The sequence below is a fragment of the Ranitomeya variabilis genome, chromosome 3, assembly GCF_051348905.1.
Source record: "Ranitomeya variabilis isolate aRanVar5 chromosome 3, aRanVar5.hap1, whole genome shotgun sequence".
Taxonomy (NCBI): domain Eukaryota; kingdom Metazoa; phylum Chordata; class Amphibia; order Anura; family Dendrobatidae; genus Ranitomeya; species Ranitomeya variabilis.
The window spans coordinates 375,169,487-375,189,596 of NC_135234.1; the positions used below are offsets into that span (position 1 = coordinate 375,169,487).

The window sequence follows — 20,110 nt, forward strand, 5'->3', positions numbered from 1 at the left end:
GGAAGACATTTTCCAGAAACTCTGGAAGCTCTGTAGATGACAGTTCTGCGGTGTGCGTGTGTTCAAGCTGTGCACAACGCGTTTTGAATCTGCATAATCACACCCTCCATCCCCATTGTGACAGCACGTGAAGGTTCCGTGTGACAAAGCAAGCTCCATTTCCAGCTCCCTATTCCAAAAATCCATTTAATAAATGGTCCCCAAATAGGGGACGTATCAGATAAGAACAGACACTACGCTTGATCTTGAGCCATTTGGCCGAGAAGCGATGATCAGAAATGGTTTGCCACTTGGACCGCCCCAAGGCCTACAACCGAAACCCACTGTGGAGACATAGCAAAAGATTGCCGCAGGGAAGACATTTTCCAGAAACTCTGGAAGCTCTGTCGATGACAGTTCTGCGGTGTGCGTGTGTTCAAGCTGTGCACAACGCGTTTTGAATCTGCATAACCACACCCTCCATCCCCATTGTGACAGCACGTGAAGGTTCCGTGCGACAAAGCAAGCTCCATTTCCAGCTCCCTATTCCAAAAATCCATTTAATATATGGTCCCCAAATAGGGGACGTATCAGATAAGAACAGACACTACGCTTGATCTTGAGCCATTTGGCCGAGAAGCGATGATCAGAAATGGTGTGCCACTTGGGCCGCACCAAGGCCTACAACCGAAACCCACTGTGGAGACATAGCAAAAGATTGCCGCAGGGAAGACATTTTCCAGAAACTCTGGAAGCTCTGTCGATGACAGTTCTGCGGTGTGCGTGTGTTCAAGCTGTGCACAACGCGTTTTGAATCTGCATAACCACACCCTCCATCCCCATTGTGACAGCACGTGAAGGTTCCGTGCGACAAAGCAAGCTCCATTTCCAGCTCCCTATTCCAAAAATCCATTTAATATATGGTCCCCAAATAGGGGACGTATCAGATAAGAACAGACACTACGCTTGATCTTGAGCCATTTGGCCGAGAAGCGATGATCAGAAATGGTGTGCCACTTGGGCCGCACCAAGGCCTACAACCGAAACCCACTGTGGAGACATAGCAAAAGATTGCCGCAGGGAAGACATTTTCCAGAAACTCTGGAAGCTCTGTAGATGACAGTTCTGCGGTGTGCGTGTGTTCAAGCTGTGCACAACGCGTTTTGAATCTGCATAACCACACCCTCCATCCCCATTGTGACAGCACGTGAAGGTTCCGTGCGACAAAGCAAGCTCCATTTCCAGCTCCCTATTCCAAAAATCTATTTAATATATGGTCCCCAAATAGGGGACGTATCAGATAAGAACAGACACTACGCTTGATCTTGAGCCACTTGGCCAAGAAGCGATGATCAGAAATGGTTTGCCACTTGGGCCGCAACAAGGCCTACAACCGAAACCCACTGTAGAGACATAGCAAAAGATTGCCGCAGGGAAGACATTTTCCAGAAACTCTGGAAGCTCTGTCGATGACAGTTCTGCGGTGTGCGTGTGTTCAAGCTGTGCACAACGCGTTTTGAATCTGCATAACCACACCCTCCATCCCCATTGTGACAGCATGTGAAGGTTCCGTGCGACAAAGCAAGCTCCATTTCCAGCTCCGTATTCCAAAAATCCATTTAATATATGGTCCCCAAATAGGGGACGTATCAGATAACAACAGACACTACGCTTGATCTTGAGCCATTTGGCCGAGAAGCGATGATCAGAAATGGTTTGCCACTTAGGCCTCACCAAGGCCTACAACCGTAACCCACTGTGGAGACATAGCAAAAGATTGCCGCAGGGAAGACATTTTCCAGAAACTCTGGAAGCTCTGTAGATGACAGTTCTGCGGTGTGCGTGTGTTCAAGCTGTGCACAACGCGTTTTGAATCTGCATAATCACACCCTCCATCCCCATTGTGACAGCACGTGAAGGTTCCGTGTGACAAAGCAAGCTCCATTTCCAGCTCCCTATTCCAAAAATCCATTTAATAAATGGTCCCCAAATAGGGGACGTATCAGATAAGAACAGACACTACGCTTGATCTTGAGCCATTTGGCCGAGAAGCGATGATCAGAAATGGTTTGCCACTTGGACCGCCCCAAGGCCTACAACCGAAACCCACTGTGGAGACATAGCAAAAGATTGCCGCAGGGAAGACATTTTCCAGAAACTCTGGAAGCTCTGTCGATGACAGTTCTGCGGTGTGCGTGTGTTCAAGCTGTGCACAACGCGTTTTGAATCTGCATAACCACACCCTCCATCCCCATTGTGACAGCACGTGAAGGTTCCGTGCGACAAAGCAAGCTCCATTTCCAGCTCCCTATTCCAAAAATCCATTTAATATATGGTCCCCAAATAGGGGACGTATCAGATAAGAACAGACACTACGCTTGATCTTGAGCCATTTGGCCGAGAAGCGATGATCAGAAATGGTGTGCCACTTGGGCCGCACCAAGGCCTACAACCGAAACCCACTGTGGAGACATAGCAAAAGATTGCCGCAGGGAAGACATTTTCCAGAAACTCTGGAAGCTCTGTCGATGACAGTTCTGCGGTGTGCGTGTGTTCAAGCTGTGCACAACGCGTTTTGAATCTGCATAACCACACCCTCCATCCCCATTGTGACAGCACGTGAAGGTTCCGTGCGACAAAGCAAGCTCCATTTCCAGCTCCCTATTCCAAAAATCCATTTAATATATGGTCCCCAAATAGGGGACGTATCAGATAAGAACAGACACTACGCTTGATCTTGAGCCATTTGGCCGAGAAGCGATGATCAGAAATGGTGTGCCACTTGGGCCGCACCAAGGCCTACAACCGAAACCCACTGTGGAGACATAGCAAAAGATTGCCGCAGGGAAGACATTTTCCAGAAACTCTGGAAGCTCTGTAGATGACAGTTCTGCGGTGTGCGTGTGTTCAAGCTGTGCACAACGCGTTTTGAATCTGCATAACCACACCCTCCATCCCCATTGTGACAGCACGTGAAGGTTCCGTGCGACAAAGCAAGCTCCATTTCCAGTTCCCTATTCCAAAAATCTTTTTAATATATGGTCCCCAAATAGGGGACGTATCAGATAAGAACAGACACTACGCTTGATATTGAGCCATTTGGCCGAGAAGCGATGATCAGAAATGGTTTGCCACTTGGGCCGCACCAAGGCCTACAACCGAAACCCACTGTGGAGACATAGCAAAAGATTGCCGCAGGGAAGAAATTTTCCAGAAACTCTGGAAGCTCTGTAGATGACAGTTCTGCGGTGTGCGTGTGTTCAAGCTGTGCACAATGCGTTTTGAATCTGCATAACCACACCCTCCATCCCCATTGTGACAGCATGTGAAGGTTCCATGCGACAAAGCAAGCTCCATTTCCAGCTCCCTATTCCAAAAATCTATTTAATATATGGTCACCAAATAGGGGACGTATCAGATAAGAACAGACACTACGCTTGATCTTGAGCCATTTGGCCGAGAAGCGATGATCAGAAATGGTTTGCCACTTGGGCCGCACCAAGGCCTACAACCGAAACCCACTGTGGAGACATAGCAAAAGATTGCCGCAGGGAAGACATTTTCCAGAAACTCTGGAAGCTCTGTAGATGACAGTTCTGTGGTGTGCGTGTGTTCAAGCTGTGCACAACGCGTTTTGAATCTGCATAACCACACCCTCCATCCCCATTGTGACAGCACGTGAAGGTTCCGTGCGACAAAGCAAGCTCCATTTCCAGCTCCCTATTCCAAAAATCCATTTAATATATGGTCCCCAAATAGGGGACGTATCAGATAAGAACAGACTCTACGCTTGATCTTGAGCCATTTGGCCGGGAAGCAATGATTAGAAATGGTTTGCCACTTGGGCCGCACCAAGGCCTACAACCGAAACCCACTGTGGAGACATAGCAAAAGATTGCCGCAGGGAAGACATTTTCCAGAAACTCTGGAAGCTCTGTAGGTGACAGTTCTGCGGTGTGCGTGTGTTCAAGCTGTGCACAACGCGTTTCGAATCTGCATAACCACACGCTCCATCCCCATTGTGACAGCACATGAAGGTTCCGTGTGACAAAGCAAGCTCCATTTCCAGCTCCCTATTCCAAAAATCCATTTAATAAATGGTCCCCAAATAGGGGACGTATCAGATAAGAACAGACACTACGCTTGATCTTGAGCCATTTGGCCGAGAAGCGATGATCAGAAATGGTTTGCCACTTGGACCGCCCCAAGGCCTACAACCGAAACCCACTGTGGAGACATAGCAAAAGATTGCCGCAGGGAAGACATTTTCCAGAAACTCTGGAAGCTCTGTCGATGACAGTTCTGCGGTGTGCGTGTGTTCAAGCTGTGCACAACGCGTTTTGAATCTGCATAACCACACCCTCCATCCCCATTGTGACAGCACGTGAAGGTTCCGTGCGACAAAGCAAGCTCCATTTCCAGCTCCCTATTCCAAAAATCCATTTAATATATGGTCCCCAAATAGGGGACGTATCAGATAAGAACAGACACTACGCTTGATCTTGAGCCATTTGGCCGAGAAGCGATGATCAGAAATGGTGTGCCACTTGGGCCGCACCAAGGCCTACAACCGAAACCCACTGTGGAGACATAGCAAAAGATTGCCGCAGGGAAGACATTTTCCAGAAACTCTGGAAGCTCTGTCGATGACAGTTCTGCGGTGTGCGTGTGTTCAAGCTGTGCACAACGCGTTTTGAATCTGCATAACCACACCCTCCATCCCCATTGTGACAGCACGTGAAGGTTCCGTGCGACAAAGCAAGCTCCATTTCCAGCTCCCTATTCCAAAAATCCATTTAATATATGGTCCCCAAATAGGGGACGTATCAGATAAGAACAGACACTACGCTTGATCTTGAGCCATTTGGCCGAGAAGCGATGATCAGAAATGGTGTGCCACTTGGGCCGCACCAAGGCCTACAACCGAAACCCACTGTGGAGACATAGCAAAAGATTGCCGCAGGGAAGACATTTTCCAGAAACTCTGGAAGCTCTGTAGATGACAGTTCTGCGGTGTGCGTGTGTTCAAGCTGTGCACAACGCGTTTTGAATCTGCATAACCACACCCTCCATCCCCATTGTGACAGCACGTGAAGGTTCCGTGCGACAAAGCAAGCTCCATTTCCAGCTCCCTATTCCAAAAATCCATTTAATATATGGTCCCCAAATAGGGGACATATCAGATAAGAACAGACACTACGCTTGATCTTGAGCCATTTGGCCGAGAAGCGATGATCAGAAATGGTGTGCCACTTGGGCCGCACCAAGGCCTACAACCGAAACCCACTGTGGAGACATAGCAAAAGATTGCCGCAGGGAAGACATTTTCCAGAAACTCTGGAAGCTCTGTAGATGACAGTTCTGCGGTGTGCGTGTGTTCAAGCTGTGCACAACGCGTTTTGAATCTGCATAACCACACCCTCCATCCCCATTGTGACAGCACATGAAGGTTCCATGCGACAAAGCAAGCTCCATTTCCAGCTCCCTATTCCAAAAATCTATTTAATATATGGTCCCCAAATAGGGGTCGTATCAGATAAGAACAGACACTACGCTTGATCTTGAGCCATTTGGCCGAGAAGCGATGATCAGAAATGGTTTGCCACTTGGGCCGCACCAAGGCCTACAACCGAAACCCACTGTGGAGACATAGCAAAAGATTGCCGCAGGGAAGACATTTTCCAGAAACTCTGGAAGCTCTGTAGATGACAGTTCTGTGGTGTGCGTGTGTTCAAGCTGTGCACAACGCGTTTTGAATCTGCATAACACCACCCTCCATCCCCATTGTGACAGCACGTGAAGGTTCCGTGCGACAAAGCAAGCTCCGTTTCCAGCTCCCTATTCCAAAAATCCATTTAATATATGGTCCCCAAATAGGGGACGTATCAGATAAGAACAGACTCTACGCTTGATCTTGAGCCATTTGGCCAAGAAGCGATGATCAGAAATGGTTTGCCACTTGGGCCGCACCAAGGCCTACAACCGAAACCCACTGTGGAGACATAGCAAAAGATTGCCGCAGGGAAGACATTTTCCAGAAACTTTGGAAGCTCTGTAGATGACAGTTCTGCGGTGTGCGTGTGTTCAAGCTGTATACAACGTGTTTCGAATCTGCATAACCACACCCTCCATCCCCATTGTGACAGCACGTGAAGGTTCCGTGTGACAAAGCAAGCTCCATTTCCAGCTCCCTATTCCAAAAATCCATTTAATATATGGTCCCCAAATAGGGGACGTATCAGATAAGAACAGACTCTACGCTTGATCTTGAGCCATTTGGCCGAGAAGCGATGATCAGAAATGGTTTGCCACTTGGGCCGCACCAAGGCCTACAACCGAAACCCACTGTGGAGACATAGCAAAAGATCGCCGCAGGGAAGACATTTTCCAGAAACTCTGGAAGTTCTGTAGATGACAGTTCTGCGGTGTGCGTGTGTTCAAGCTGTGCACAACGCGTTTTGAATCTGCATAACCACACCCTCCATCCCCATTGTGACAGCACGTGAAGGTTCCGTGCGACAAAGCAAGCTCCATTTCCAGCTCCCTATTCCAAAAATCTATTTAATATATGGTCCCCAAATAGGGGACGTATCAGATAAGAACAGACACTACGCTTGATCTTGAGCCACTTGGCCAAGAAGCGATGATCAGAAATGGTTTGCCACTTGGGCCGCAACAAGGCCTACAACCGAAACCCACTGTAGAGACATAGCAAAAGATTGCCGCAGGGAAGACATTTTCCAGAAACTCTGGAAGCTCTGTCGATGACAGTTCTGCGGTGTGCGTGTGTTCAAGCTGTGCACAACGCGTTTTGAATCTGCATAACCACACCCTCCATCCCCATTGTGACAGCATGTGAAGGTTCCGTGCGACAAAGCAAGCTCCATTTCCAGCTCCGTATTCCAAAAATCCATTTAATATATGGTCCCCAAATAGGGGACGTATCAGATAAGAACAGACACTACGCTTGATCTTGAGCCATTTGGCCGAGAAGCGATGATCAGAAATGGTTTGCCACTTAGGCCTCACCAAGGCCTACAACCGTAACCCACTGTGGAGACATAGCAAAAGATTGCCGCAGGGAAGACATTTTCCAGAAACTCTGGAAGCTCTGTAGATGACAGTTCTGCGGTGTGCGTGTGTTCAAGCTGTGCACAACGCGTTTTGAATCTGCATAATCACACCCTCCATCCCCATTGTGACAGCACGTGAAGGTTCCGTGTGACAAAGCAAGCTCCATTTCCAGCTCCCTATTCCAAAAATCCATTTAATATATGGTCCCCAAATAGGGGACGTATCAGATAAGAACAGACACTACGCTTGATCTTGAGCCATTTGGCCGAGAAGCGATGATCAGAAATGGTGTGCCACTTGGGCCGCACCAAGGCCTACAACCGAAACCCACTGTGGAGACATAGCAAAAGATTGCCGCAGGGAAGACATTTTCCAGAAACTCTGGAAGCTCTGTCGATGACAGTTCTGCGGTGTGCGTGTGTTCAAGCTGTGCACAACGCGTTTTGAATCTGCATAACCACACCCTCCATCCCCATTGTGACAGCACGTGAAGGTTCCGTGCGACAAAGCAAGCTCCATTTCCAGCTCCCTATTCCAAAAATCCATTTAATATATGGTCCCCAAATAGGGGACGTATCAGATAAGAACAGACACTACGCTTGATCTTGAGCCATTTGGCCGAGAAGCGATGATCAGAAATGGTGTGCCACTTGGGCCGCACCAAGGCCTACAACCGAAACCCACTGTGGAGACATAGCAAAAGATTGCCGCAGGGAAGACATTTTCCAGAAACTCTGGAAGCTCTGTAGATGACAGTTCTGCGGTGTGCGTGTGTTCAAGCTGTGCACAACGCGTTTTGAATCTGCATAACCACACCCTCCATCCCCATTGTGACAGCACGTGAAGGTTCCGTGCGACAAAGCAAGCTCCATTTCCAGCTCCCTATTCCAAAAATCTATTTAATATATGGTCCCCAAATAGGGGACGTATCAGATAAGAACAGACACTACGCTTGATCTTGAGCCACTTGGCCAAGAAGCGATGATCAGAAATGGTTTGCCACTTGGGCCGCAACAAGGCCTACAACCGAAACCCACTGTAGAGACATAGCAAAAGATTGCCGCAGGGAAGACATTTTCCAGAAACTCTGGAAGCTCTGTCGATGACAGTTCTGCGGTGTGCGTGTGTTCAAGCTGTGCACAACGCGTTTTGAATCTGCATAACCACACCCTCCATCCCCATTGTGACAGCATGTGAAGGTTCCGTGCGACAAAGCAAGCTCCATTTCCAGCTCCGTATTCCAAAAATCCATTTAATATATGGTCCCCAAATAGGGGACGTATCAGATAAGAACAGACACTACGCTTGATCTTGAGCCATTTGGCCGAGAAGCGATGATCAGAAATGGTTTGCCACTTAGGCCTCACCAAGGCCTACAACCGTAACCCACTGTGGAGACATAGCAAAAGATTGCCGCAGGGAAGACATTTTCCAGAAACTCTGGAAGCTCTGTAGATGACAGTTCTGCGGTGTGCGTGTGTTCAAGCTGTGCACAACGCGTTTTGAATCTGCATAATCACACCCTCCATCCCCATTGTGACAGCACGTGAAGGTTCCGTGTGACAAAGCAAGCTCCATTTCCAGCTCCCTATTCCAAAAATCCATTTAATAAATGGTCCCCAAATAGGGGACGTATCAGATAAGAACAGACACTACGCTTGATCTTGAGCCATTTGGCCGAGAAGCGATGATCAGAAATGGTTTGCCACTTGGACCGCCCCAAGGCCTACAACCGAAACCCACTGTGGAGACATAGCAAAAGATTGCCGCAGGGAAGACATTTTCCAGAAACTCTGGAAGCTCTGTCGATGACAGTTCTGCGGTGTGCGTGTGTTCAAGCTGTGCACAACGCGTTTTGAATCTGCATAACCACACCCTCCATCCCCATTGTGACAGCACGTGAAGGTTCCGTGCGACAAAGCAAGCTCCATTTCCAGCTCCCTATTCCAAAAATCCATTTAATATATGGTCCCCAAATAGGGGACGTATCAGATAAGAACAGACACTACGCTTGATCTTGAGCCATTTGGCCGAGAAGCGATGATCAGAAATGGTGTGCCACTTGGGCCGCACCAAGGCCTACAACCGAAACCCACTGTGGAGACATAGCAAAAGATTGCCGCAGGGAAGACATTTTCCAGAAACTCTGGAAGCTCTGTCGATGACAGTTCTGCGGTGTGCGTGTGTTCAAGCTGTGCACAACGCGTTTTGAATCTGCATAACCACACCCTCCATCCCCATTGTGACAGCACGTGAAGGTTCCGTGCGACAAAGCAAGCTCCATTTCCAGCTCCCTATTCCAAAAATCCATTTAATATATGGTCCCCAAATAGGGGACGTATCAGATAAGAACAGACACTACGCTTGATCTTGAGCCATTTGGCCGAGAAGCGATGATCAGAAATGGTGTGCCACTTGGGCCGCACCAAGGCCTACAACCGAAACCCACTGTGGAGACATAGCAAAAGATTGCCGCAGGGAAGACATTTTCCAGAAACTCTGGAAGCTCTGTAGATGACAGTTCTGCGGTGTGCGTGTGTTCAAGCTGTGCACAACGCGTTTTGAATCTGCATAACCACACCCTCCATCCCCATTGTGACAGCACGTGAAGGTTCCGTGCGACAAAGCAAGCTCCATTTCCAGTTCCCTATTCCAAAAATCTATTTAATATATGGTCCCCAAATAGGGGACGTATCAGATAAGAACAGACACTACGCTTGATCTTGAGCCATTTGGCCGAGAAGCGATGATCAGAAATGGTTTGCCACTTGGGCCGCACCAAGGCCTACAACCGAAACCCACTGTGGAGACATAGCAAAAGATTGCCGCAGGGAAGAAATTTTCCAGAAACTCTGGAAGCTCTGTAGATGACAGTTCTGCGGTGTGCGTGTGTTCAAGCTGTGCACAATGCGTTTTGAATCTGCATAACCACACCCTCCATCCCCATTGTGACAGCATGTGAAGGTTCCATGCGACAAAGCAAGCTCCATTTCCAGCTCCCTATTCCAAAAATCTATTTAATATATGGTCACCAAATAGGGGACGTATCAGATAAGAACAGACACTACGCTTGATCTTGAGCCATTTGGCCGAGAAGCGATGATCAGAAATGGTTTGCCACTTGGGCCGCACCAAGGCCTACAACCGAAACCCACTGTGGAGACATAGCAAAAGATTGCCGCAGGGAAGACATTTTCCAGAAACTCTGGAAGCTCTGTAGATGACAGTTCTGTGGTGTGCGTGTGTTCAAGCTGTGCACAACGCGTTTTGAATCTGCATAACCACACCCTCCATCCCCATTGTGACAGCACGTGAAGGTTCCGTGCGACAAAGCAAGCTCCATTTCCAGCTCCCTATTCCAAAAATCCATTTAATATATGGTCCCCAAATAGGGGACGTATCAGATAAGAACAGACTCTACGCTTGATCTTGAGCCATTTGGCCGGGAAGCAATGATTAGAAATGGTTTGCCACTTGGGCCGCACCAAGGCCTACAACCGAAACCCACTGTGGAGACATAGCAAAAGATTGCCGCAGGGAAGACATTTTCCAGAAACTCTGGAAGCTCTGTAGGTGACAGTTCTGCGGTGTGCGTGTGTTCAAGCTGTGCACAACGCGTTTCGAATCTGCATAACCACACGCTCCATCCCCATTGTGACAGCACATGAAGGTTCCGTGTGACAAAGCAAGCTCCATTTCCAGCTCCCTATTCCAAAAATCCATTTAATATATGGTCCCCAAATAGGGGACGTATCAGATAAGAACAGACACTACGCTTGATCTTGAGCCATTTGGCCGAGAAGCGATGATCAGAAATGGTTTGCCACTTGGGCCGCACCAAGGCCTACAACCGAAACCCACTGTGGAGACATAGCAAAAGATTGCCGCAGGGAAGACATTTTCCAGAAACTCTGGAAGCTCTGTAGATGACAGTTCTGCGGTGTGCGTGTGTTCAAGCTGTGCACAACGCGTTTTGAATCTGCATAACCACACCCTCCATCCCCATTGTGACAGCACGTGAAGGTTCCGTGCGACAAAGCAAGCTCCATTTCCAGCTCCCTATTCCAAAAATCTATTTAATAAATGGTCCCCAAATAGGGGACGTATCAGATAAGAACAGACACTACGCTTGATCTTGAGCCATTTGGCCGAGAAGCGATGATCAGAAATGGTTTGCCACTTGGACCGCCCCAAGGCCTACAACCGAAACCCACTGTGGAGACATAGCAAAAGATTGCCGCAGGGAAGACATTTTCCAGAAACTCTGGAAGCTCTGTCGATGACAGTTCTGCGGTGTGCGTGTGTTCAAGCTGTGCACAACGCGTTTTGAATCTGCATAACCACACCCTCCATCCCCATTGTGACAGCACGTGAAGGTTCCGTGCGACAAAGCAAGCTCCATTTCCAGCTCCCTATTCCAAAAATCCATTTAATATATGGTCCCCAAATAGGGGACGTATCAGATAAGAACAGACACTACGCTTGATCTTGAGCCATTTGGCCGAGAAGCGATGATCAGAAATGGTGTGCCACTTGGGCCGCACCAAGGCCTACAACCGAAACCCACTGTGGAGACATAGCAAAAGATTGCCGCAGGGAAGACATTTTCCAGAAACTCTGGAAGCTCTGTCGATGACAGTTCTGCGGTGTGCGTGTGTTCAAGCTGTGCACAACGCGTTTTGAATCTGCATAACCACACCCTCCATCCCCATTGTGACAGCACGTGAAGGTTCCGTGCGACAAAGCAAGCTCCATTTCCAGCTCCCTATTCCAAAAATCCATTTAATATATGGTCCCCAAATAGGGGACGTATCAGATAAGAACAGACACTACGCTTGATCTTGAGCCATTTGGCCGAGAAGCGATGATCAGAAATGGTTTGCCACTTGGACCGCCCCAAGGCCTACAACCGAAACCCACTGTGGAGACATAGCAAAAGATTGCCGCAGGGAAGACATTTTCCAGAAACTCTGGAAGCTCTGTCGATGACAGTTCTGCGGTGTGCGTGTGTTCAAGCTGTGCACAACGCGTTTTGAATCTGCATAACCACACCCTCCATCCCCATTGTGACAGCACGTGAAGGTTCCGTGCGACAAAGCAAGCTCCATTTCCAGCTCCCTATTCCAAAAATCCATTTAATATATGGTCCCCAAATAGGGGACGTATCAGATAAGAACAGACACTACGCTTGATCTTGAGCCATTTGGCCGAGAAGCGATGATCAGAAATGGTGTGCCACTTGGGCCGCACCAAGGCCTACAACCGAAACCCACTGTGGAGACATAGCAAAAGATTGCCGCAGGGAAGACATTTTCCAGAAACTCTGGAAGCTCTGTCGATGACAGTTCTGCGGTGTGCGTGTGTTCAAGCTGTGCACAACGCGTTTTGAATCTGCATAACCACACCCTCCATCCCCATTGTGACAGCACGTGAAGGTTCCGTGCGACAAAGCAAGCTCCATTTCCAGCTCCCTATTCCAAAAATCCATTTAATATATGGTCCCCAAATAGGGGACGTATCAGATAAGAACAGACACTACGCTTGATCTTGAGCCATTTGGCCGAGAAGCGATGATCAGAAATGGTGTGCCACTTGGGCCGCACCAAGGCCTACAACCGAAACCCACTGTGGAGACATAGCAAAAGATTGCCGCAGGGAAGACATTTTCCAGAAACTCTGGAAGCTCTGTAGATGACAGTTCTGCGGTGTGCGTGTGTTCAAGCTGTGCACAACGCGTTTTGAATCTGCATAACCACACCCTCCATCCCCATTGTGACAGCACGTGAAGGTTCCGTGCGACAAAGCAAGCTCCATTTCCAGCTCCCTATTCCAAAAATCTATTTAATATATGGTCCCCAAATAGGGGACGTATCAGATAAGAACAGACACTACGCTTGATCTTGAGCCACTTGGCCAAGAAGCGATGATCAGAAATGGTTTGCCACTTGGGCCGCAACAAGGCCTACAACCGAAACCCACTGTAGAGACATAGCAAAAGATTGCCGCAGGGAAGACATTTTCCAGAAACTCTGGAAGCTCTGTCGATGACAGTTCTGCGGTGTGCGTGTGTTCAAGCTGTGCACAACGCGTTTTGAATCTGCATAACCACACCCTCCATCCCCATTGTGACAGCATGTGAATGTTCCGTGCGACAAAGCAAGCTCCATTTCCAGCTCCGTATTCCAAAAATCCATTTAATATATGGTCCCCAAATAGGGGACGTATCAGATAAGAACAGACACTACGCTTGATCTTGAGCCATTTGGCCGAGAAGCGATGATCAGAAATGGTTTGCCACTTAGGCCTCACCAAGGCCTACAACCGTAACCCACTGTGGAGACATAGCAAAAGATTGCCGCAGGGAAGACATTTTCCAGAAACTCTGGAAGCTCTGTCGATGACAGTTCTGCGGTGTGCGTGTGTTCAAGCTGTGCACAACGCGTTTTGAATCTGCATAACCACACCCTCCATCCCCATTGTGACAGCACGTGAAGGTTCCGTGCGACAAAGCAAGCTCCATTTCCAGCTCCCTATTCCAAAAATCCATTTAATATATGGTCCCAAAATAGGGGACGTATCAGATAAGAACAGACACTACGCTTGATCTTGAGCCATTTGGCCGAGAAGCGATGATCAGAAATGGTGTGCCACTTGGGCCGCACCAAGGCCTACAACCGAAACCCACTGTGGAGACATAGCAAAAGATTGCCGCAGGGAAGACATTTTCCAGAAACTCTGGAAGCTCTGTAGATGACAGTTCTGCGGTGTGCGTGTGTTCAAGCTGTGCACAACGCGTTTTGAATCTGCATAACCACACCCTCCATCCCCATTGTGACAGCACATGAAGGTTCCATGCGACAAAGCAAGCTCCATTTCCAGCTCCCTATTCCAAAAATCTATTTAATATATGGTCCCCAAATAGGGGTCGTATCAGATAAGAACAGACACTACGCTTGATCTTGAGCCATTTGGCCGAGAAGCGATGATCAGAAATGGTTTGCCACTTGGGCCGCACCAAGGCCTACAACCGAAACCCACTGTGGAGACATAGCAAAAGATTGCCGCAGGGAAGACATTTTCCAGAAACTCTGGAAGCTTTGTCGATGACAGTTCTGCGGTGTGCGTGTGTTCAAGCTGTGCACAACGCGTTTTGAATCTGCATAATCACACCCTCCATCCCCATTGTGACAGCACGTGAAGGTTCCGTGTGACAAAGCAAGCTCCATTTCCAGCTCCCTATTCCAAAAATCCATTTAATATATGGTCCCCAAATAGGGGACGTATCAGATAAGAACAGACACTACGCTTGATCTTGAGCCATTTGGCCGAGAAGCGATGATCAGAAATGGTTTGCCACTTGGGCCGCCCCAAGGCCTACAACCGAAACCCACTGTGGAGACATAGCAAAAGATTGCCGCAGGGAAGACATTTTCCAGAAACTCTGGAAGCTCTGTCGATGACAGTTCTGCGGTGTGCGTGTGTTCAAGCTGTGCACAACGCGTTTTGAATCTGCATAACCACACCCTCCATCCCCATTGTGACAGCACGTGAAGGTTCCGTGCGACAAAGCAAGCTCCATTTCCAGCTCCCTATTCCAAAAATCCATTTAATATATGGTCCCCAAATAGGGGACATATCAGATAAGAACAGACACTACGCTTGATCTTGAGCCATTTGGCCGAGAAGCGATGATCAGAAATGGTGTGCCACTTGGGCCGCACCAAGGCCTACAACCGAAACCCACTGTGGAGACATAGCAAAAGATTGCCGCAGGGAAGACATTTTCCAGAAACTCTGGAAGCTCTGTAGATGACAGTTCTGCGGTGTGCGTGTGTTCAAGCTGTGCACAACGCGTTTTGAATCTGCATAACCACACCCTCCATCCCCATTGTGACAGCACATGAAGGTTCCATGCGACAAAGCAAGCTCCATTTCCAGCTCCCTATTCCAAAAATCTATTTAATATATGGTCCCCAAATAGGGGTCGTATCAGATAAGAACAGACACTACGCTTGATCTTGAGCCATTTGGCCGAGAAGCGATGATCAGAAATGGTTTGCCACTTGGGCCGCACCAAGGCCTACAACCGAAACCCACTGTGGAGACATAGCAAAAGATTGCCGCAGGGAAGACATTTTCCAGAAACTCTGGAAGCTCTGTAGATGACAGTTCTGCGGTGTGCGTGTGTTCAAGCTGTGCACAACGCGTTTTGAATCTGCATAACACCACCCTCCATCCCCATTGTGACAGCACGTGAAGGTTCCGTGCGACAAAGCAAGCTCCGTTTCCAGCTCCCTATTCCAAAAATCCATTTAATATATGGTCCCCAAATAGGGGACGTATCAGATAAGAACAGACTCTACGCTTGATCTTGAGCCATTTGGCCAAGAAGCGATGATCAGAAATGGTTTGCCACTTGGGCCGCACCAAGGCCTACAACCGAAACCCACTGTGGAGACATAGCAAAAGATTGCCGCAGGGAAGACATTTTCCAGAAACTTTGGAAGCTCTGTAGATGACAGTTCTGCGGTGTGCGTGTGTTCAAGCTGTATACAACGTGTTTCGAATCTGCATAACCACACCCTCCATCCCCATTGTGACAGCACGTGAAGGTTCCGTGTGACAAAGCAAGCTCCATTTCCAGCTCCCTATTCCAAAAATCCATTTAATATATGGTCCCCAAATAGGGGACGTATCAGATAAGAACAGACTCTACGCTTGATCTTGAGCCATTTGGCCGAGAAGCGATGATCAGAAATGGTTTGCCACTTGGGCCGCACCAAGGCCTACAACCGAAACCCACTGTGGAGACATAGCAAAAGATCGCCGCAGGGAAGACATTTTCCAGAAACTCTGGAAGTTCTGTAGATGACAGTTCTGCGGTGTGCGTGTGTTCAAGCTGTGCACAACGCGTTTTGAATCTGCATAACCACACCCTCCATCCCCATTGTGACAGCACGTGAAGGTTCCGTGCGACAAAGCAAGCTCCATTTCCAGCTCCCTATTCCAAAAATCTATTTAATATATGGTCCCCAAATAGGGGACGTATCAGATAAGAACAGACACTACGCTTGATCTTGAGCCACTTGGCCAAGAAGCGATGATCAGAAATGGTTTGCCACTTGGGCCGCAACAAGGCCTACAACCGAAACCCACTGTAGAGACATAGCAAAAGATTGCCGCAGGGAAGACATTTTCCAGAAACTCTGGAAGCTCTGTCGATGACAGTTCTGCGGTGTGCGTGTGTTCAAGCTGTGCACAACGCGTTTTGAATCTGCATAACCACACCCTCCATCCCCATTGTGACAGCATGTGAAGGTTCCGTGCGACAAAGCAAGCTCCATTTCCAGCTCCGTATTCCAAAAATCCATTTAATATATGGTCCCCAAATAGGGGACGTATCAGATAAGAACAGACACTACGCTTGATCTTGAGCCATTTGGCCGAGAAGCGATGATCAGAAATGGTTTGCCACTTAGGCCTCACCAAGGCCTACAACCGTAACCCACTGTGGAGACATAGCAAAAGATTGCCGCAGGGAAGACATTTTCCAGAAACTCTGGAAGCTCTGTAGATGACAGTTCTGCGGTGTGCGTGTGTTCAAGCTGTGCACAACGCGTTTTGAATCTGCATAATCACACCCTCCATCCCCATTGTGACAGCACGTGAAGGTTCCGTGTGACAAAGCAAGCTCCATTTCCAGCTCCCTATTCCAAAAATCCATTTAATAAATGGTCCCCAAATAGGGGACGTATCAGATAAGAACAGACACTACGCTTGATCTTGAGCCATTTGGCCGAGAAGCGATGATCAGAAATGGTTTGCCACTTGGACCGCCCCAAGGCCTACAACCGAAACCCACTGTGGAGACATAGCAAAAGATTGCCGCAGGGAAGACATTTTCCAGAAACTCTGGAAGCTCTGTCGATGACAGTTCCGCGGTGTGCGTGTGTTCAAGCTGTGCACAACGCGTTTTGAATCTGCATAACCACACCCTCCATCCCCATTGTGACAGCACGTGAAGGTTCCGTGCGACAAAGCAAGCTCCATTTCCAGCTCCCTATTCCAAAAATCCATTTAATATATGGTCCCCAAATAGGGGACGTATCAGATAAGAACAGACACTACGCTTGATCTTGAGCCATTTGGCCGAGAAGCGATGATCAGAAATGGTGTGCCACTTGGGCCGCACCAAGGCCTACAACCGAAACCCACTGTGGAGACATAGCAAAAGATTGCCGCAGGGAAGACATTTTCCAGAAACTCTGGAAGCTCTGTCGATGACAGTTCTGCGGTGTGCGTGTGTTCAAGCTGTGCACAACGCGTTTTGAATCTGCATAACCACACCCTCCATCCCCATTGTGACAGCACGTGAAGGTTCCGTGCGACAAAGCAAGCTCCATTTCCAGCTCCCTATTCCAAAAATCCATTTAATATATGGTCCCCAAATAGGGGACGTATCAGATAAGAACAGACACTACGCTTGATCTTGAGCCATTTGGCCGAGAAGCGATGATCAGAAATGGTGTGCCACTTGGGCCGCACCAAGGCCTACAACCGAAACCCACTGTGGAGACATAGCAAAAGATTGCCGCAGGGAAGACATTTTCCAGAAACTCTGGAAGCTCTGTAGATGACAGTTCTGCGGTGTGCGTGTGTTCAAGCTGTGCACAACGCGTTTTGAATCTGCATAACCACACCCTCCATCCCCATTGTGACAGCACGTGAAGGTTCCGTGCGACAAAGCAAGCTCCATTTCCAGCTCCCTATTCCAAAAATCTATTTAATATATGGTCCCCAAATAGGGGACGTATCAGATAAGAACAGACACTACGCTTGATCTTGAGCCACTTGGCCAAGAAGCGATGATCAGAAATGGTTTGCCACTTGGGCCGCAACAAGGCCTACAACCGAAACCCACTGTAGAGACATAGCAAAAGATTGCCGCAGGGAAGACATTTTCCAGAAACTCTGGAAGCTCTGTCGATGACAGTTCTGCGGTGTGCGTGTGTTCAAGCTGTGCACAACGCGTTTTGAATCTGCATAACCACACCCTCCATCCCCATTGTGACAGCATGTGAAGGTTCCGTGCGACAAAGCAAGCTCCATTTCCAGCTCCGTATTCCAAAAATCCATTTAATATATGGTCCCCAAATAGGGGACGTATCAGATAAGAACAGACACTACGCTTGATCTTGAGCCATTTGGCCGAGAAGCGATGATCAGAAATGGTTTGCCACTTAGGCCTCACCAAGGCCTACAACCGTAACCCACTGTGGAGACATAGCAAAAGATTGCCGCAGGGAAGACATTTTCCAGAAACTCTGGAAGCTCTGTAGATGACAGTTCTGCGGTGTGCGTGTGTTCAAGCTGTGCACAACGCGTTTTGAATCTGCATAATCACACCCTCCATCCCCATTGTGACAGCACGTGAAGGTTCCGTGTGACAAAGCAAGCTCCATTTCCAGCTCCCTATTCCAAAAATCCATTTAATAAATGGTCCCCAAATAGGGGACGTATCAGATAAGAACAGACACTACGCTTGATCTTGAGCCATTTGGCCGAGAAGCGATGATCAGAAATGGTTTGCCACTTAGGCCTCACCAAGGCCTACAACCGTAACCCACTGTGGAGACATAGCAAAAGATTGCCGCAGGGAAGACATTTTCCAGAAACTCTGGAAGCTCTGTAGATGACAGTTCTGCGGTGTGCGTGTGTTCAAGCTGTGCACAACGCGTTTTGAATCTGCATAATCACACCCTCCATCCCCATTGTGACAGCACGTGAAGGTTCCGTGTGACAAAGCAAGCTCCATTTCCAGCTCCCTATTCCAAAAATCCATTTAATAAATGGTCCCCAAATAGGGGACGTATCAGATAAGAACAGACACTACGCTTGATCTTGAGCCATTTGGCCGAGAAGCGATGATCAGAAATGGTTTGCCACTTGGACCGCCCCAAGGCCTACAACCGAAACCCACTGTGGAGACATAGCAAAAGATTGCCGCAGGGAAGACATTTTCCAGAAACTCTGGAAGCTCTGTCGATGACAGTTCTGCGGTGTGCGTGTGTTCAAGCTGTGCACAACGCGTTTTGAATCTGCATAACCACACCCTCCATCCCCATTGTGACAGCACGTGAAGGTTCCGTGCGACAAAGCAAGCTCCATTTCCAGCTCCCTATTCCAAAAATCCATTTAATATATGGTCCCCAAATAGGGGACGTATCAGATAAGAACAGACACTACGCTTGATCTTGAGCCATTTGGCCGAGAAGCGATGATCAGAAATGGTGTGCCACTTGGGCCGCACCAAGGCCTACAACCGAAACCCACTGTGGAGACATAGCAAAAGATTGCCGCAGGGAAGACATTTTCCAGAAACTCTGGAAGCTCTGTCGATGACAGTTCTGCGGTGTGCGTGTGTTCAAGCTGTGCACAACGCGTTTTGAATCTGCATAACCACACCCTCCATCCCCATTGTGACAGCACGTGAAGGTTCCGTGCGACAAAGCAAGCTCCATTTCCAGCTCCCTATTCCAAAAATCCATTTAATATATGGTCCCCAAATAGGGGACGTATCAGATAAGAACAGACACTACGCTTGATCTTGAGCCATTTGGCCGAGAAGCGATGATCAGAAATGGTGTGCCACTTGGGCCGCACCAAGGCCTACAACCGAAACCCACTGTGGAGACATAGCAAAAGATTGCCGCAGGGAAGACATTTTCCAGAAACTCTGGAAGCTCTGTAGATGACAGTTCTGCGGTGTGCGTGTGTTCAAGCTGTGCACAACGCGTTTTGAATCTGCATAACCACACCCTCCATCCCCATTGTGACAGCACGTGAAGGTTCCGTGCGACAAAGCAAGCTCCATTTCCAGTTCCCTATTCCAAAAATCTTTTTAATATATGGTCCCCAAATAGGGGACGTATCAGATAAGAACAGACACTACGCTTGATCTTGAGCCATTTGGCCGAGAAGCGATGATCAGAAATGGTTTGCCACTTGGGCCGCACCAAGGCCTACAACCGAAACCCACTGTGGAGACATAGCAAAA

At 48.5% G+C, this 20,110-nt stretch overlaps 57 pseudogenes; all 57 read right to left on the bottom strand.

The window, feature by feature from the left end:
* Window positions 1–91: 91 nt before the first annotated feature.
* LOC143760602 (U2 spliceosomal RNA) lies at window positions 92–270 on the bottom strand (annotated as a pseudogene).
* Window positions 271–447: 177 nt separating this feature from the next.
* Window positions 448–623, bottom strand: LOC143759873 (U2 spliceosomal RNA; annotated as a pseudogene).
* Window positions 624–800: 177 nt separating this feature from the next.
* On the bottom strand, window positions 801–976 carry LOC143759874 (U2 spliceosomal RNA; annotated as a pseudogene).
* A 177-nt stretch (window positions 977–1,153) lies between these two features.
* Window positions 1,154–1,329, bottom strand: LOC143760742 (U2 spliceosomal RNA; annotated as a pseudogene).
* A 175-nt stretch (window positions 1,330–1,504) lies between these two features.
* Window positions 1,505–1,682, bottom strand: LOC143762470 (U2 spliceosomal RNA; annotated as a pseudogene).
* Window positions 1,683–1,856: 174 nt separating this feature from the next.
* LOC143760603 (U2 spliceosomal RNA) lies at window positions 1,857–2,035 on the bottom strand (annotated as a pseudogene).
* Window positions 2,036–2,212: 177 nt separating this feature from the next.
* On the bottom strand, window positions 2,213–2,388 carry LOC143759875 (U2 spliceosomal RNA; annotated as a pseudogene).
* Window positions 2,389–2,565: 177 nt separating this feature from the next.
* Window positions 2,566–2,741, bottom strand: LOC143759876 (U2 spliceosomal RNA; annotated as a pseudogene).
* Window positions 2,742–2,915: 174 nt separating this feature from the next.
* LOC143763019 (U2 spliceosomal RNA) lies at window positions 2,916–3,094 on the bottom strand (annotated as a pseudogene).
* A 175-nt stretch (window positions 3,095–3,269) lies between these two features.
* Window positions 3,270–3,447, bottom strand: LOC143762587 (U2 spliceosomal RNA; annotated as a pseudogene).
* Window positions 3,448–3,624: 177 nt separating this feature from the next.
* Window positions 3,625–3,800, bottom strand: LOC143762961 (U2 spliceosomal RNA; annotated as a pseudogene).
* A 174-nt stretch (window positions 3,801–3,974) lies between these two features.
* LOC143759824 (U2 spliceosomal RNA) lies at window positions 3,975–4,153 on the bottom strand (annotated as a pseudogene).
* Window positions 4,154–4,330: 177 nt separating this feature from the next.
* LOC143759878 (U2 spliceosomal RNA) lies at window positions 4,331–4,506 on the bottom strand (annotated as a pseudogene).
* Window positions 4,507–4,683: 177 nt separating this feature from the next.
* LOC143759879 (U2 spliceosomal RNA) lies at window positions 4,684–4,859 on the bottom strand (annotated as a pseudogene).
* Window positions 4,860–5,036: 177 nt separating this feature from the next.
* LOC143759422 (U2 spliceosomal RNA) lies at window positions 5,037–5,212 on the bottom strand (annotated as a pseudogene).
* A 177-nt stretch (window positions 5,213–5,389) lies between these two features.
* On the bottom strand, window positions 5,390–5,565 carry LOC143762564 (U2 spliceosomal RNA; annotated as a pseudogene).
* A 177-nt stretch (window positions 5,566–5,742) lies between these two features.
* LOC143761749 (U2 spliceosomal RNA) lies at window positions 5,743–5,918 on the bottom strand (annotated as a pseudogene).
* Window positions 5,919–6,095: 177 nt separating this feature from the next.
* Window positions 6,096–6,271, bottom strand: LOC143762400 (U2 spliceosomal RNA; annotated as a pseudogene).
* A 177-nt stretch (window positions 6,272–6,448) lies between these two features.
* On the bottom strand, window positions 6,449–6,624 carry LOC143760743 (U2 spliceosomal RNA; annotated as a pseudogene).
* Window positions 6,625–6,799: 175 nt separating this feature from the next.
* Window positions 6,800–6,977, bottom strand: LOC143759277 (U2 spliceosomal RNA; annotated as a pseudogene).
* Window positions 6,978–7,151: 174 nt separating this feature from the next.
* LOC143760244 (U2 spliceosomal RNA) lies at window positions 7,152–7,330 on the bottom strand (annotated as a pseudogene).
* A 177-nt stretch (window positions 7,331–7,507) lies between these two features.
* Window positions 7,508–7,683, bottom strand: LOC143759880 (U2 spliceosomal RNA; annotated as a pseudogene).
* A 177-nt stretch (window positions 7,684–7,860) lies between these two features.
* On the bottom strand, window positions 7,861–8,036 carry LOC143760744 (U2 spliceosomal RNA; annotated as a pseudogene).
* Window positions 8,037–8,211: 175 nt separating this feature from the next.
* LOC143759278 (U2 spliceosomal RNA) lies at window positions 8,212–8,389 on the bottom strand (annotated as a pseudogene).
* Window positions 8,390–8,563: 174 nt separating this feature from the next.
* Window positions 8,564–8,742, bottom strand: LOC143760604 (U2 spliceosomal RNA; annotated as a pseudogene).
* A 177-nt stretch (window positions 8,743–8,919) lies between these two features.
* LOC143759881 (U2 spliceosomal RNA) lies at window positions 8,920–9,095 on the bottom strand (annotated as a pseudogene).
* A 177-nt stretch (window positions 9,096–9,272) lies between these two features.
* Window positions 9,273–9,448, bottom strand: LOC143759882 (U2 spliceosomal RNA; annotated as a pseudogene).
* A 174-nt stretch (window positions 9,449–9,622) lies between these two features.
* On the bottom strand, window positions 9,623–9,801 carry LOC143761462 (U2 spliceosomal RNA; annotated as a pseudogene).
* Window positions 9,802–9,976: 175 nt separating this feature from the next.
* On the bottom strand, window positions 9,977–10,154 carry LOC143762588 (U2 spliceosomal RNA; annotated as a pseudogene).
* Window positions 10,155–10,331: 177 nt separating this feature from the next.
* LOC143762962 (U2 spliceosomal RNA) lies at window positions 10,332–10,507 on the bottom strand (annotated as a pseudogene).
* A 174-nt stretch (window positions 10,508–10,681) lies between these two features.
* On the bottom strand, window positions 10,682–10,860 carry LOC143759396 (U2 spliceosomal RNA; annotated as a pseudogene).
* Window positions 10,861–11,037: 177 nt separating this feature from the next.
* On the bottom strand, window positions 11,038–11,213 carry LOC143760161 (U2 spliceosomal RNA; annotated as a pseudogene).
* Window positions 11,214–11,390: 177 nt separating this feature from the next.
* Window positions 11,391–11,566, bottom strand: LOC143759883 (U2 spliceosomal RNA; annotated as a pseudogene).
* Window positions 11,567–11,743: 177 nt separating this feature from the next.
* LOC143759884 (U2 spliceosomal RNA) lies at window positions 11,744–11,919 on the bottom strand (annotated as a pseudogene).
* Window positions 11,920–12,096: 177 nt separating this feature from the next.
* Window positions 12,097–12,272, bottom strand: LOC143759885 (U2 spliceosomal RNA; annotated as a pseudogene).
* Window positions 12,273–12,449: 177 nt separating this feature from the next.
* Window positions 12,450–12,625, bottom strand: LOC143759886 (U2 spliceosomal RNA; annotated as a pseudogene).
* Window positions 12,626–12,802: 177 nt separating this feature from the next.
* LOC143760745 (U2 spliceosomal RNA) lies at window positions 12,803–12,978 on the bottom strand (annotated as a pseudogene).
* A 175-nt stretch (window positions 12,979–13,153) lies between these two features.
* Window positions 13,154–13,331, bottom strand: LOC143760095 (U2 spliceosomal RNA; annotated as a pseudogene).
* A 177-nt stretch (window positions 13,332–13,508) lies between these two features.
* LOC143762515 (U2 spliceosomal RNA) lies at window positions 13,509–13,684 on the bottom strand (annotated as a pseudogene).
* A 177-nt stretch (window positions 13,685–13,861) lies between these two features.
* Window positions 13,862–14,037, bottom strand: LOC143762565 (U2 spliceosomal RNA; annotated as a pseudogene).
* Window positions 14,038–14,211: 174 nt separating this feature from the next.
* LOC143760245 (U2 spliceosomal RNA) lies at window positions 14,212–14,390 on the bottom strand (annotated as a pseudogene).
* A 177-nt stretch (window positions 14,391–14,567) lies between these two features.
* On the bottom strand, window positions 14,568–14,743 carry LOC143759423 (U2 spliceosomal RNA; annotated as a pseudogene).
* A 177-nt stretch (window positions 14,744–14,920) lies between these two features.
* On the bottom strand, window positions 14,921–15,096 carry LOC143762566 (U2 spliceosomal RNA; annotated as a pseudogene).
* Window positions 15,097–15,273: 177 nt separating this feature from the next.
* Window positions 15,274–15,449, bottom strand: LOC143761750 (U2 spliceosomal RNA; annotated as a pseudogene).
* Window positions 15,450–15,626: 177 nt separating this feature from the next.
* LOC143762401 (U2 spliceosomal RNA) lies at window positions 15,627–15,802 on the bottom strand (annotated as a pseudogene).
* A 177-nt stretch (window positions 15,803–15,979) lies between these two features.
* On the bottom strand, window positions 15,980–16,155 carry LOC143760747 (U2 spliceosomal RNA; annotated as a pseudogene).
* Window positions 16,156–16,330: 175 nt separating this feature from the next.
* Window positions 16,331–16,508, bottom strand: LOC143759280 (U2 spliceosomal RNA; annotated as a pseudogene).
* A 174-nt stretch (window positions 16,509–16,682) lies between these two features.
* Window positions 16,683–16,861, bottom strand: LOC143760605 (U2 spliceosomal RNA; annotated as a pseudogene).
* A 177-nt stretch (window positions 16,862–17,038) lies between these two features.
* On the bottom strand, window positions 17,039–17,214 carry LOC143759887 (U2 spliceosomal RNA; annotated as a pseudogene).
* A 177-nt stretch (window positions 17,215–17,391) lies between these two features.
* On the bottom strand, window positions 17,392–17,567 carry LOC143759889 (U2 spliceosomal RNA; annotated as a pseudogene).
* Window positions 17,568–17,744: 177 nt separating this feature from the next.
* LOC143760749 (U2 spliceosomal RNA) lies at window positions 17,745–17,920 on the bottom strand (annotated as a pseudogene).
* A 175-nt stretch (window positions 17,921–18,095) lies between these two features.
* Window positions 18,096–18,273, bottom strand: LOC143759281 (U2 spliceosomal RNA; annotated as a pseudogene).
* A 174-nt stretch (window positions 18,274–18,447) lies between these two features.
* Window positions 18,448–18,626, bottom strand: LOC143760606 (U2 spliceosomal RNA; annotated as a pseudogene).
* A 174-nt stretch (window positions 18,627–18,800) lies between these two features.
* On the bottom strand, window positions 18,801–18,979 carry LOC143760608 (U2 spliceosomal RNA; annotated as a pseudogene).
* Window positions 18,980–19,156: 177 nt separating this feature from the next.
* On the bottom strand, window positions 19,157–19,332 carry LOC143759890 (U2 spliceosomal RNA; annotated as a pseudogene).
* A 177-nt stretch (window positions 19,333–19,509) lies between these two features.
* Window positions 19,510–19,685, bottom strand: LOC143759891 (U2 spliceosomal RNA; annotated as a pseudogene).
* A 174-nt stretch (window positions 19,686–19,859) lies between these two features.
* On the bottom strand, window positions 19,860–20,038 carry LOC143761685 (U2 spliceosomal RNA; annotated as a pseudogene).
* Between the last annotated feature and the right edge of the window lie 72 nt (window positions 20,039–20,110).